This window comes from Geospiza fortis, unplaced genomic scaffold (genome assembly GCF_000277835.1).
Source record: "Geospiza fortis unplaced genomic scaffold, GeoFor_1.0 scaffold13, whole genome shotgun sequence".
Lineage (NCBI taxonomy): Eukaryota > Metazoa > Chordata > Aves > Passeriformes > Thraupidae > Geospiza > Geospiza fortis.
The window spans coordinates 1,031,557-1,046,339 of NW_005054384.1; the positions used below are offsets into that span (position 1 = coordinate 1,031,557).

General features: G+C 44.4%; 1 protein-coding gene across 3 annotated transcripts in view; it reads left to right on the forward strand.

The window, feature by feature from the left end:
• Positions 1–4,261: 4,261 nt before the first annotated feature.
• The window catches only part of CALD1 (caldesmon 1), a 171,272-nt gene continuing 160,750 nt past the window's right edge, over positions 4,262–14,783 (forward strand). For 2 of the 3 annotated variants that reach the window (XM_031060512.1, XM_031060513.1), the window contains exon 1: positions 4,262–4,483. The gene's annotated coding sequence lies outside the window, so the exon portion shown is untranslated. The remainder of the gene's footprint in view (positions 4,484–14,783) is intronic. The other variant, XM_031060515.1, reaches the window with a different exon arrangement.

A 14,783-nucleotide genomic window follows, 5' to 3' on the forward strand; every position in this document is an offset into this window, starting at 1 on the left:
GCCCCAGCTGTGAGCTCCAGCACCTGGGAGATGTGTGAGATGAGCTGTGGAAATGGCACAGCCATAGCATCATTCAGAAACGTCTGCTGGGGTGGGGGAAACCCACACTGGGCTCTCCTGATGCTGTCAGGAGGTTTGAGAAAATGTGCAGAGCCAAACCACTCTCCCTGAGCTGGCCTGGAGGGAGAGAGGAGGCGTGAGCAGGGCTGGGGGGTGCAGGGCACATCTCCTGCCTGCTGCTCCTCAAAGGAGGGAAAAGCCAAGTGTGAGCTGGTGAACATCTCCTGGAGTGCTCCTGCTGCTGAATTTGCTCTGGATGTGCTCCTCACCCAACCCAGAGCTCAACCCTGAGCTGATTGTGTCCCCTGGGGCCAGGGGAGGTTTAGTCCTCCTTCCTTCCATCCAAGCAAGAGACACAGGCACCACCTACCCTGGTATAGGCACCAAGGCCTCCTGCAAGATCTGGTTAGCCTGGACACCTTGTGTAAGCTCAAAAAAGGCACCCTCATCTTTGATGGTGGAGTTCCACTTAGCACTTCTATTCTGGAAGGGCTGGGAGTGAAGGATGGTGCAGCTGTGCCTGGTTTTTCAGGGGCTGGATACTCCAACAGGTGGTGAGGAGCAAGAGGAGTTTGTTCATGTTGCCACAGAAGGGAATCCTATCTCTCCTCTCAAGACTTCCTTTAGCTCCCTAGAGGTTTTACAGGGTAGGACCAAGCTCTGCCCCACCCATGTGACCCTCCAGGGATGTATTTGGTCATTGGGAATGTTAAGACTCCTTTCCATCCCTGTTGTGCTCAAAGCATGGCAGAGTTTCCCAGTAGATTCTTGCACTGCAGAGGTGTGAAGGGAACACAAACCTATCAGGTGATAGCACTTGCTAAAGATTTCTGTGCTTTTGCTGTGAGCATTAGGACAGTTTGACCTACTGTTATCTGCGAAGACAACAAAAAATGCCAGTCTGGGGGTGAGAGGCAAGAAGTTTGGTACAGATGGGAAGAATGGTGTATATTCCCTGTGGTATATTTGATGCTCTATTTGCATCCTGCTGTATTGTGGGAATGTGAAGGTGTGGGGTGGTTCAGGATGTGTCTCTGGGTGAGATTCAGGCTCTGTTTCTGGAATGGCAGCTGAAGAATTGCAGTGACAGCGGTGGGACAGTGCTGCTCAGCAGGGATCACCTGCACCAAGTCAAAAAAAAAAAGAGAAATAATTTTGGGCAGCTCAATAATAGTAATGACTTCATTTTGAAAAGCAAAATATTGTCCCTCCAGAAATACCCCCAAGGTTTTTCCAGGCAGGAATCACAGCTGCTTTGGGAAGAAGGCACTCTGGGGCTGGACCAGCAATGACCCAAGTGGACCCTCTGGCCACCACTGTCTGCTGAGCCTCAAGGGCTTTGTGGTGCCAAAATGCAAAAGGTTCAGAGTGTCTGCACACAGCAACCAGAGCTGCCCCTGGGGGATGGTATAAACTGGGTTTCTAGAGCACAGATTTACCCCAGCTTTAAACTGTAAGTTTTGCAGGACAATTTGATAAACCCAGGCTCAACAGAGATTTCCAGGTACTTCTAACATGATTCTTCTGAGGGAGAGCCTGCAGGCTGAGGGCTAAGAATGCACTAACAACCCAAAATGTAGAAGTGCTTTGACTCTTATCACAAGCAGTCCCACCCTTGCCCTGTGTTATCAAACTTTGGAGCTGAGCAATGAGCACTTGCAGGGCCCTTCCTGACTGTGATAACGTATTGATATCAAAACTGTACTTGATTTAGGGGTTTAATTTCTTCATAGACTATTTTTTCCCTATGTCTTACATGTGCAACTTAAAAAACAGGATTTGGGTTATTCCAGTCCCAGAAATATCTTTAGGTCTGGGCTGTGGCACAAAAGGTCTCTCACTGTTGAAACAAAGGGGAGGCTGTGGCTAGCCTGGCAGTCCTGGTGGTGAGGGCAAGGACTACCATGGGACTTCCCTAAATCACTACAACTGTGGATTTAGGCAGGTCATAACTGTATTTACAGCAGGCTCCTCTCATAGGATGCAGAAGGGCACCCACCAGAACTTGACTCTGCATTCTTCAAAGCTCAGGTTTCCAGTGGTATCTCCAGGAAAACTCTGGGCTCTGTGACATTTTGTTGGTTTCAAAGCTTCAAGTCGTGGAATTCAAAAGTTCCTCTCAGTGAAATTCAAGTGAGCAAGAAGGATGCAAACTTTACTTTTCATGATGTAATTATCCCAGAGCAAAATTGGGGTTTTTTTTGGTGGAATTTTGATGGAAAGGTGATTTGGAACACAGTTTGGGATGCTTTAGCAAGGGAGTATCAAAGTCATGGTAAGAAAAAGCTAAAATACTACAAAACCACAGTTTTAAAAAGGTAAAATACCACAAAAAACCCCCAGTTGCTTTCAGCTTTAGGTAGTGCATCCTTTCTGTCTCCCTGTTGCATTGGACACTGAGGTTGTAGGGGTTGATGGCTGTGCTGCAATGAGAACCTGAGGGTACTCCTAACCTCCAGTTTTCTTTTTTGAGAGCCCACATCCCTTAATCCTGCTTTTTTCTTAGCCTGGATTCTTCAATGTTTTCCACCTTAAAGATCTAGGGGATGCTAGGATCCAGTAGAGATTGGTAATTCCTTCCTGAATAATGTCATTACCTCTTTTTATTTGGTCATGGATACATAGGCTAATAATTCCTGTCGTTAATGGAATGACTGAGAACAAGGATTTTGCTCTCTCTTGTCTAGTAAATCCCACCAAACGAAGTCATATATATGCTGTAGGTATTACTTTTAATATTTAAAACTGTTGTGGCCACATCATGGGAGCTGTGTGGCATTAGAAGAATTTTCCAAAGGGTTGTTAAAATGAAGGAAAAAAGTGTCTTCTGAAAGCAAACACCACTTTTTGCTTCATATAATCAAGCAGTGAAATTTACAATGGCACTGGAATAATTATGATTTCTTGCTGTAAATCTGCATAGATTTGGCTCTCTGAATTTTTTTATGCTATAAGGATTAGTTTACTGTCTGTGGACTGGATCCTTCTTGCATTACACATGTGACTAAATCTGTGGGGCCCAGTGGCCAGAAAGAAAGACCCAGAAAGGCACTAAAATGGTTTAGCCCATTCAGCTGCAAAGTCATCTTGCACATAGTTTCCCTCTAACTGGTTTTGTGTATGTTCTTGTCAAATATGAATCTGCAGAACATCACCTGGTCTGGAATCTCATTCCCTTAGAGCAGTCAGCTGCTCTGCAGCCTTCCTTAGTGGCTGGTACATGTTGGGATCTCTGCACTGTGCTGTGTTCTAGGCAATCATTTTCATCTTTATTCTCACACTTAGTTTATGTATTTAGTATGTTTCCATGACCAGTCTTTGTCTGTTTGTCCATTTTTAAGATACCTGCATAATTTGCAAAGTTAGCAGCAGCATGCGATCACTAAAGTAAAACAAAGATAAAAATTAATCCAAGTTTACTTTATTGATATTCAAAGACTGTGCAAGTATTGGTCATATTAAGGAGATGTAGGGCTATTCTCATAGTAAATAAGCCAGGCTTAATTCTAAATAAATAGCTGTGGAGCTACAAACTAAATCTGTGCACCCAAACAGTCCAGCTTGCCAAGGATCACCATCAAAGTTTTGAATCTCTTTAAAAGTTATTTTTCAGAACATGGCTATTCTATCTGTAACTTCCATTGTACTGTTTGAAATGGAATCAGGCTGTGAAGCCTGCCAACTCATCTTTCATGTGCCTTTCCCACTGGTGTCTCTCTCTGCAGAATCAAGGCTGCACAGCACAGTGTTTCTGTTGCCTTTTACATGTGGTCCTCGTTAAAAAAAATACAATGTAGTTTAGCTGTGGTGAAATTATTTGATTTTAAAAAAACACAACCCCCCCAAAAAAAAAACCTGGTGCAAAAAGTAAATATGTTTACTGTATCCCTTTCCATTCAGAGCGTTTCCTTTTTTTTAAGCTCCGTTTGTGTCCAACAAGACAGCCTCTTTCTCCAAGATTAACATTTCTTATGATTGTTCCTGACAGAGGATTTACTTTCAGAGGCCCTGCTAAGGATAACCAAAAAAGGGCATGTAGCAAGACACTTTTGGCAGCTCGCACGAATTTTCGGAGCTTTTTAGGTCTTGGTTTTCTGATGAGTGGCTTCCTGAGCATGCCTGGGGAATGACAGGCATCTCTGCAGGCAGGCTGAGCCCACCTTGGCTTGCTCACAGCCATTGGCTGCCCGTCGGAATAAATTGAGGACAATGCATTCCGCCGCCTGCCAATTGTAAACATAAGGGATATGTATTCACTTAGCATTGACTTTTGGGAGGGGCCAAGGAAAAGCTGCACTTTTATTGAATAGGGCTGTGTGTGTGTGTGTGTGAGGCTGCTGCTGTGCCTCTCTCGCTGCGCTCCTGCCCAAGCAGCCAGTTATTCATTTCCTTCCTACTAGAGCTGAGAACTTTGCAGCCAGAGGTAAGGAAGGGCTGGCGGGACGGGTTTGCCTGGGCTTTGCCGTGCAGATGGAGCAGCTCCGGCTCTGAACGGGCTGTGGGAGGCTGGTTCTGCTCTGCTGCTCTCTCTCTCCATGTCCCCCCTTTCCAGATGTTCGTGGTGAACTGAGGGGGATACATGTCTGCTCACCCTGCTGGAACTCAATGAGGAGGTGCAGGGCAGGATCTGTGCTGGTCCCACCACCCCGTTTTTCATCCTTTGGTGGAGCAATAACCCATTCTAATAACCCTTCTATTCTTTATTTCTTAATCCCCCCCTCCCCATTTTTTATAACTTTTTTATGGAGGCATTAAGATGAAAAACCTCTTAGTGTGTTAAGGTCTGCTGAATTGCTTTGAATTTTGCAACTTAATATGTGGGCTTCCACACTGCAAGGGCAGTCTCGGGGTGTAACTGATACAGACACAGAGAAATTCTGCTTAATGTAAGTGATCTGATACTCGCTGAAGCAGATGTCCCTCATGGCAGCCTTTCACAGAAGCGTTGTTGACAATAGATGGCATCAGTTTTTGTTTTCAGCCTCCAACATGCTCAGCAGCGCGTTGCCAGAATGTTTCTTGTGAAGTTGCCTTTCCTGTTAAAACGGGGGGGATTAAAGAACGTGCCTGGGTGGGACTGGAGCTCTCTCGGAAGTGTGGCTCTGGGTTTGTCAGAGTGCTGCTGGGGAGAGCTGGCTAGCAGGCTCCCCTTCCCAGCTCCTTTGACATGTTGGGACACTTGGAAAGCATTGTGCAAGGCTGGCTGCTGATAGCATGGTATTCTGCAAAGCAGGGAATTTCTCAGGGAAAGGGCTGGGAAAATGAAGGGAGGGAGGGAGGAAGTTAGCTGCAGATGAATGCTTGGTAGCTGCAGACACTGACCAAGCTGCTAATCTCTGGCCAGACCTGCAGGGATGGAACAGATTGGTCTCATATGTCAAGTGTTGTTTGGAAGAATGAAAACGTAACTGTTTTAAAATGACTTTTTTATGGAGTACTTGTTTTCAGAGGAGAATTTCTTTTCAGAGTATACAGTTTTTGTACAACTCTGCCTGAGAAGGCTCCCCCTGCTAAAAGGCAGACAGAAGAATAATTTGAGAAAATAACACATTCCCTCCTTGGCAGCAGCTCAAAGAAAATAAGGAGGCAGAATTCTTTTTGTAAGAACCATGTATTTATAACAATTTGTCTATTTTAGATACCATACTGTGAATGATTGTGTTTGTATGATTTGCCATTGGAGAACCCTTGGACTCTGCCTCCATTCTTTTTCTGTCTCATTAAATGTAGCAGTAAGTCCTCATCTTTCTCTCCTGCCATTTAGACAGGATGGGACCCTAAAACTACACACACCAAAATCAACAGAACAGACTCGTAACATAAATTACAAATGGAGCAAAATTTTTAGTCCATTGGCTTTATTAAATTGGTAATGAGGTAAAGGTAACTGATAAGTTCTGCCCTGCTTTCCCTCATTTTCTCAATATATTTGGAGAAATGATAGGTCTGCCTTTTCTGGAGAAACTGCTTTGATATGCAATCTTAACAAAACCTGCACATGTTAATGTAGACGAAGTCATGATGGGAGGGAAGAAATACCAGATGACATGACTGTGAACAAGAGACTCAGTTGAAATAATTTGTTTTTCCTGAAAACTCCTCTTTGTTGCCACTTGCAATGACAAGAGGATCAATTCCACAGCCTTCATTCTCAGGATTAGTCCTGGTGAAATCAATACCATCATTAATGGATTCAGGGGTCCTGTGTACTCTGAATACACTTTGACAGTGAGTGATGCAAGCACTTTTTGGGAGAATGAGGGATTTTCTACAACTGCTTCTTCCTCTACTCAGAGCATTATTCTGGCATGGAGCAGAGAAAGGAGTCACTTCCCCTGTGCTTTTATTTCTTGTCCAACACTGATATGCAATAATGACACTGAAAGATTTGAAAGGAAAGTGGGGAAGGGTTTAAGATCCTCTGGCTGGCATTAGAGGGAAAATTGAAGTGCATTTAGATGGGAAGGTTTTTTTATTGGTCTCATTCATGGGGCCACATGTGACACAGAGCATCTGCTCAGTCCCAGTGCTGCTTGTTCCAGGTGGGGAGACCACAAATGTGTAGGGCAAGGCTCTTCTCATGGCCGCCTGCTAGGACATGGCTTCTGTGCTAGGAAGATGCCAGGGAGGCTCCATCAGGAGCCTGACTGGAAGTCGTCCTTGTTTCACACTTCCCTTTGCACAGCTGGAGCAGCCCTGCCTATGGGGGTGATCTTTTCACTGTAGAAAAGTGAGAGCCTGCAGGACTTCCTTCCTGCAGGACAAATAGAGCTTGAATGTCCTGGGACTGTGGAAAATACTCTGATTTCTCAGTAGCTGCTTACATGAGACCTGTTCTTGTGGGCTGCCTGAGTTTTACTTTGTGTTAAAGATCAGTGGAGTTCTTAACCCCTATCTGCCAAGGGTGCAGCTTGGAACATTTGATCCCAGTGTGTGTGCACAGAGGGACAGGAAACCATATATGCCTAAGAAAGAGAGGGCCAGGAGAGCATAACTGTCCATCTGCAGGGCTCGTCTGGACTCTCCTGGGTGTGGGAGAAAGCACCAAAAAAGGTAACAGGGCAGAAGGGGAAGTGCAGTCCTGAGAGCATTTCGTTGCCTTTGAGAGGAGCTTTACTGGGGAGTGTGCAGGATTGGGCTCCAGGTGCACAAAGCCTGAGGCACACAGGCCCGTGAGTGCAGAGAGTGGGAGCCTGCGTTCAAAGTGAGCTTTCATTCTTCAAAAATTGTCTCCTCTTAGTAACTCCCCCCTGGCAGCTTGCAGGGAGGAAGCTGCTGCCTTACTGCTTTGGGAAAGGTGTGTGTGCAGGGGATGGTTTGCTGGCTTTGTGCAGAGCTGCTGGGGTTTAAAAGGGGGTGGGAAGGGATTTGGGGGCAATGCACTGGAAGGAAATCACCTACCCTGTATGTAAGCACCTCCTCTTGGGGTGCTGCTGCTGCTTGGAAGGTGTGGCTGCTGCTTGTCCAGGGTTTGGCTCAGGCTGAAATTTGACTCGGAGGTATTTGAAGGTCGTATTAGATCTGACCTCTCTGGATGAAACACCGAGGTCACAGGACTGTTGAACTATAGAACATTTTTTTTCCTCTTTCCTGATGCTTTTGTGCATTCGACTGGCCCAGCAGGGAAGGAGGCTCAGCACTCTGTAATTTGGGATCCCTCCCACCCCCGGGGGAGCTTGCTCCTATGCTTCTTGAAACAGATTGGAGCAACCAAAAAGGTTAGGGAGTGTAACTCTGTTATTTAGCTGGTGTGTTAGCTGTGTGGTTTACATCCTGCTTTAAGGAAATGCTCCTTTCCATGCATTTTTCATTTGGAACCTCCACCACAAACTGATGTCTCTGTCGCTCTTCCTGCCCCTCAAGAGGGGAAAATTGTCCATGAAGCACAGGGGCACCTCCTGATCAGAAAATCTTCAGTGTTGAAACCAGAATTGCTTCAGGGGACTGACCTGCTGCCTTGCAGTGAGGGCAGGACCAAATAGCTGAGGAAACAGGTGAAAGAAAGGGGAAAAAGCAGCAACCTCTTAAGCCAATGGAGTAATTTCTCCTTTGAATTTTTTCCTGTGTTCATAAATACCTGGTGAGTCACTTAATGGCCATGTGTCTGTTTCTCTATCTCCAAGTCAAGGATAAGCTGTACCTTTCTGAATTTAGCCCATGGCTCTGCTGGGCTTAGTTCATTAGTGTTTATAAAGAATTTGCAATACCAAAATGACAAGCTTAGGCACTGCCTAAAACCTTACTTTTAACTGCTTTCCCAGATCATCTTAGATGTTTTTTCTTGGTGTGTTCACACAGCTATGTATTAAATTTCTAGATTATGAGGAGAAGGCAGACCAGGCTCAGTGGTGACACTGCTGTCATGTCTAGAGGGCATGTCCTGTGTGCTTGAAGATGGAATTGTTTGTGCTGCATCTGGACCAGTCTTCCTGTGTAGCTGTCCATGTATGCTCCAAAAATTCACAAAGGCAGCTTTTGCTTACAGATCCACCATAGTTTTGGAAGCAAAACTACTCCGCAAGCTGCTGGACCTTATCTGCTTGTTCAGCCTCATGTTGATGAGAGCAGTTGAAATTGGAACCCTTGGGGCCAGGCCAAGCTGCAGTGGGGAAAATATTAGGGAAAAGATTTCAGGCAATGGAAACATTACATGTTTCCACACCCTCTTGTGTACGGAATACAAATAAAGAGCATTTTCTCTTGAGAGTTGCTGTGGAGGGTGTGAAGCAAAGTGGGACCCACCCGTTTGCACATTTTCTGGTTTATGTCCTTAAATGGCAAAGAAAAAAAAATCTTTGGAATTTAGCTCATGGGAGGGTTATAAATAGATTTGTGGAGATAAAGTTTTGCTGTAAATGCTCTGGTTTGGGATCTATTCAGAAGGATAGGACAAACAGATGTGAAGAGGAAAGGTATTGCTAAATGCAGGAGGACAGTGTCACTGCACATACATGCATGTGTGACCTTCCTAATCTTCCCCCAGAATTGTGGAGACCTAAGAGGTATGGAAATCACTAAAGGTTAAATAACTGGGTGTGAGGAGGAGCTGGTGTTCATGATGTTAAATGGCTTAGGGGCCTGAACCTGTGACAGCAACGCAAACAAAGGGCCTGAGATGTGTTGGCAGCTCGTTTTGTGTCCCGGTCCAAAGGAGCTGATTCTGCCTAGAGAGGAGCAGAGCAGGGCTGGACAAACCCTCACCCAGCAGCAGCTCCTGGGCTCCTTCAGAAGTCAAGGTTAGATCCTGCAGGCTGGTGCCCATTGGATTCCAGTCATTTCAAAGGCAGCTCTGCCCAAATGAAGCAGTCTGTGATCAGGCCATTGTTTGTTTCTCATTTGCAAGGCTTTGATGTTCTCTCTTGCCTTTCTCACTGCCACAGGGCATGTTACTACCCTTTTCCCACTTCATTCTTTTGACAGTGAGGTCTCTAATGGTGAAATGGCCCTCACTTGGTTTCTTTTTTTCACCCTGGTAAAATCTTTCATCCCAGAAGCACAAAGGCACGACCTTTTCTGATTCCTCTCAATTTCAGAGGACCTAGCAGTGCTAGTGTGATAGCCCAGACCATTGTTTTCTAATATCAGCTGTTCTGAGGACAATTTCTTCTCAGTCTGAGTAGGTTCAGCTGCAGAGGGAGGAGGCAAAGGATTTTATCTGCACCTTCCCGATAACCTCATTTCTCTCAGCAATTTCAACAGTCATTGAGCTGGGGAGAATTTGGCTTTGCTCTGGCCTAGTTTAAACTCATAGGTTTGGAAAAGAAACTCCAAGAGCTTGGCCCAAACGTGTGGAAGTAGGAGTGGGTTGGAGAAGTGTTTGGTCAGCTCTCATTTACCTGCGCAGCTTAACCTGCTCTGATGCTGCAGGATGCTTCTGGTCAGCATCACTTTGGAGGGCTGCAGCCCTGGCTCTGCAGAGAGGAGAGAGGTTTTGCTGCTTTGTTTGGCTTTGGGAACAGCTCTTCCCCATGTGCAGAGCCACACCCCTCCTATGAAAATGTGGAGTTTCATTCAGATGTCTGATAAGCCACAGCTGTTGCTTTGCCACTTCAAACAGAGCTTGGATTATAAAGACTGAAGTGCAGCATTTTAATTGCTGTAAATATGAACAAGAGCATTTAGGCAATCCAGATGATCCAGAGCCAAGCATTTCTGTGGCTAATGTATATTATACTGACAAAAGCAGGCCAGCTGAGAATTTCCCTACTGCTGTCCCAGTAATTTAAAACACCACTAATCTCTTTTCTGCTGCATTGGGGAAAATGAGGGAGAACCTGGGCATTAGCTGGCCTGGAATCTGAACTTCATTTCAGTGGCTGTACTGGGATACATTTAGTGATGTAAATGATACTGAGGGTTTTTTTAAAAAATATACATTGCATCTAGTTTGATTTCCTTGGGTTAGAGGAATTCAGAATTCCCTGTGAGCTGCTTGCTATCAAGAAGCTGCCCCTTTTTGTTTGGTTTTCTACACATCCCCTGAAGGACAATGACAGCAGGAAATTGGGTCAAAATCCCAGTAACAAGCACTCGCTGGGAAATGATATTTTGTACAAGAGAGGGCACTGCAAACCCAGAAAGCCAGGAAAATTCCATTGCTCCTCACTCCCTGGTGATTAAAAGGCCCTGCCATATATGGGAAAGGTCTGAGCTTCATTCACTCCAGCCACAATAGTAAATGGCTTATTCACTGGACACAGTATGCAATCAAGGAGCAGATTGACAGTAAAGAGGAAAAGCAGAAACTTTTGTATGTAGTCTGCTTTCTCTGCTGTGTGTTATTAGAAGCTTTGTGAGCAGTTTTTTTTTCTTGTTCCTTTATTTAGATCCCTGTAAACTTCAGTCAGTTTTGTTTGCCACTTAACCCTCCTTCAAAAACCAGACACACCAGCCTATTTCCTCTCCTCCCCCCCTCTATAACCCAAACAAGAAAAGAACATTTCCTTTACCAGTGCATATAAAAACGTAGCTCCTTGGTCTTCAGTGCACCTAGTGTGCATTTCTATGACCAAGAACTGGGATTAGTGGACAAAAATCTCAATCTCACTAGGTATAAAGCAGTAACTTTAAGAAAAGCAATGATTAAGTGCCAGTGTTCCAGGGTCAGGGATGGGACCACAGCAGTGAAGCAAATACATGTGTGTGTATAAATAGGGATGAGTTTTGGGGGCAGGAAGGGAGCAATGTGTTTTGGATGGGAGCTGCAGAAGGGCTCCCCAGTGCTCCACGCAGCTCCCAGGGGTTTCCTTTCCACCACATCAGTTTCCAGGTAGTGAAACCCTACACAGACAGCCCCGAGATGCAAAGTCACTGGAGCACAGTCGTGTTTACATTCTTGCTTTCCAGTTTATTTTGTTTGGGGGCTGGTGCTCTCTGCCATCAAAATCATGGGGGTAAAGTAGCTGGTGTAGCTGGATTTTATTTCACATGGAGAAAGGCAGTTTAAGTGCGATAATGTACTTTAAGGCAAGATGTGCTTTGCTGGATGGAGATTTTCTGCAGTTTTCATTGTTTGTTTTGCATTGACCATCTTAGAAATACGTTGTTTGTTTCATATTGGTAGGTTTAGAGATTCTCTGATATCTCCTATATAATTTTGCTGCAAACCCACATCTTTGTGGCCAGGAGGGCTGATGGATCAATTGGATTTCCCAGACTACACCTCACTCCACACCACGCTCCTGTTTCATGGCCATGTTGGACACGGGTGTTACAGTCAGCCACAGGACAGGGTGCCTGCATTTGAAACCAGCAAATACTTTTCATCCCTGGCCAGCAGTATTCTGAGGAGGTGGCATTTGACCATTATCACCAAGTCATGCCAAGACCTGCCCACTGAGCAGCTCTAATGTGGCCAAAAGAAGCACGGTCAAGTTGTGACTCTTGGGTAGTGCAATAGTAGCACAATGATAATTCTGTTTTACAGCTCTTAGAAGGATCAGGGGTAGCCAATTTGGAGACCAAAATAACTACTTATCTAATCTCATTCATGTTTTTTCATTCAGGATGTGGATTGAGAGAAACTCTGCATTATATCAGCTTTTTAAATGGCATCTGGAGCCTTTGGAAAAGGTCCTTGAGCAATAATCACGTTGAGTGCAATAAGTACTATTGCATGGTCAAAAATGCTTTTCATTTCTTCTATTTTTACCATCTCCATGATTCCAAAGGGAGAGGGGAGGCTGCTTTGGTTTTTTACCTCTTAAAAGAGGGAAGTGTAGATAAAGCATGTTTTGGAGTAATTTTTCCTTTGGTTTTTCCCTCCCCGAACTGATTTGTGACCCAGCTCAGTGTTTGTGCAATTTCATTGTGGCTGCCTGTAGAGAAGCTTTGCAGCAGCTCCTGGTGTTTAACCCTGCTGCTCTGCACTGTCCCCATGGTCAGTGAAGATGTTTATTGCTTCACCTGACAACACAAAAATTACTTTGTCATTCTTGTGCCATCTGCCACAGTGACCTAATGGCTTTTCTGAAATAGGCAGCTTTTGGTTTGGTTTTTTCCCCCCCTTCTGTTCACTATCATCTGTAAATAGCTGTGAGATCCTTTCTTGGAGTCAATATATAGCAAACTTATTATTAACAAGTGGAGAGGGAGTAATGGTGTGTTTGCCTTCTGTGTCAGAGTATCTGATAAAGATCAGTCCATCTTAGTGAAAAATGAAAGGAATTTACTGTATGTGCAGGAAATATGTTTTGTTATAAATGAACAGATTGAAGTGGTGACAGGCTGTGAGTCTGACTTACATGACAAAATACAGTTATACACTCCTGGAAGCCTGGAGACTGGTGTGATGAACTGGAAAAAACATTATAATCCGAGCAGGTTATTTCTGTCTCTCCTGTGACCCTTCAAGGCAATGGAAAGTCACTGATGGAAATGCTGTTGGCATTAGCAGGCACAGAGCTGGTTTCATTGGTCCTGGTTCCATGCTCAGAGATCTCTGAGGCTGAATTTAAATAGGTACACTCAGTGTTTCCCAATTTAGAATTAAATATCAGAATCTATAGGTGTAAAAAACCCCCATAACCAACACCAATCTCCCCCCACAAAACCAAAAAGCTGGGAAAGCCATATATAGGTCATCTTGTCCCTATCCTGTAGGCAGTGTAGGACAATTCCCACAAGTACATTCACACATGTTTTGTCCATAAACACCTCTGTTTATTAACAAAATACAATAAACTCTTTTTTTTTTTTCAGTGAGGATTGGGGATAGTTTGCTGCACTTTCTAGATTTTAGCAAGGGGAAATAGCTATCATTCTAAAATGTGTTTCTTGGCCCATGGATATTGCTCATGTGAATTCAAGCAAAAAAAACCCCAAAACCCTAATGAATGGAAACTTGCAGAAGAGTTACCAGCAGCTGCTTTTATTATGGACCATGGCTCTGACATGATCTCACACACGTTTGAGACAAGCGTTACCTCACTGGCTTCAATGGAAATGCTTTTCATTTGCAAGGGAGTAAATGAAGCCAGAATCAGACAGAGAGACCTAGGGAAACTCTCTGGGAGGGGGTTTTAGTCTGGGAAATGTGCTTTACGTACATATAAAATATATGAGCATATCTGCACGCTGCAGTAAATGTGTCAGGCCACCTGAGAGAAAGAGGCCAAGTTCTGCTTTGAGAAGCACCTGTGTAAATCCAAAATGGACTGCAGGGAAAATGTGCCAGGGAGAACCAAAGGAGTATCTAATTTTCTTTGAGTGCTAGAGTGCGTTTTTCATACTGGATTTCTCAGGTTTCCTTGATTAGATGGCTAGAAAATACAGCAAAATTAGGCTGTTCTCAGGGAGCTTCATATTTTTTGGCTCCTTATTTTCAACCATATCAAAGTTATGTTGGTTGTGAAACCAGTTCAGACAAGAGCACCGCATTATTCTGCCTTGAAAATACAGGAGGAAGCAGCGGAATAAGAACTGTATATTTCTTGAGTCAACTCTTCAAAATTGGGCAATATTACATCTTTCTGAGCTTGAAAGAAGATGCAATATTGCCCAATTTTGAAGAGTTGACTCAAAAAATATACAGTTATTTTATACAGCTAAATATTGCGAAATTGGAGGAAGATGGCTGTGCTCTATTGAAAATGTAGCCATGGTCTCAAAAAGGCAGAAGAACTTGAAAACTTCTTCAGGTCCAGTAGAGGTGTTAAGAGGAATATTTTGGTGCTGCAGTGACAGCCTGCAGCTGTGGCATGGGCTTTGCTGTTTTTCTGGGTGTGAGGAAACGCAGTTGAAGATGTGACAGGCATTGCTTAAGAGTGAGTAAAGGACATAAGAGAGGGGTTTTCTGTCCTATTTTGTTGCTCCTCTTATGTTTTGGTAGCCCTGCTTGCTGCTCTCCTGTACAGCAGCACCTGAGGTCAGGCACGCCTGGAACCAGAGCCTGCAGCCTCTTGGGTGTGAGCTTGGAGACGTTGTGCTTTAGGTGCAGAGTTGGTTTTAGCAGGATTTCCCACCAGTGTAAACACTGGTTTCAGATGCTTTTTGCTTTGCTCAGTGTTTGAGGCAGTGATGTTTTCAGGTGTGTGGTGTAGAGTTTCACTGTAATGTGGTTTGCAGCTGATGCTGTGCACTCCCTGGGATGGAGGGAAAATGTTTTAAGACCATGGAATTCAGTAGTGTTAACTTTCATTTTTACTTTCCTTGAGGATTTGAAGGAAAGCAGAATGATGGTAATTAAGCTTGATCTGTAGCCCAAAATTGAGGGGGGGAAGGCA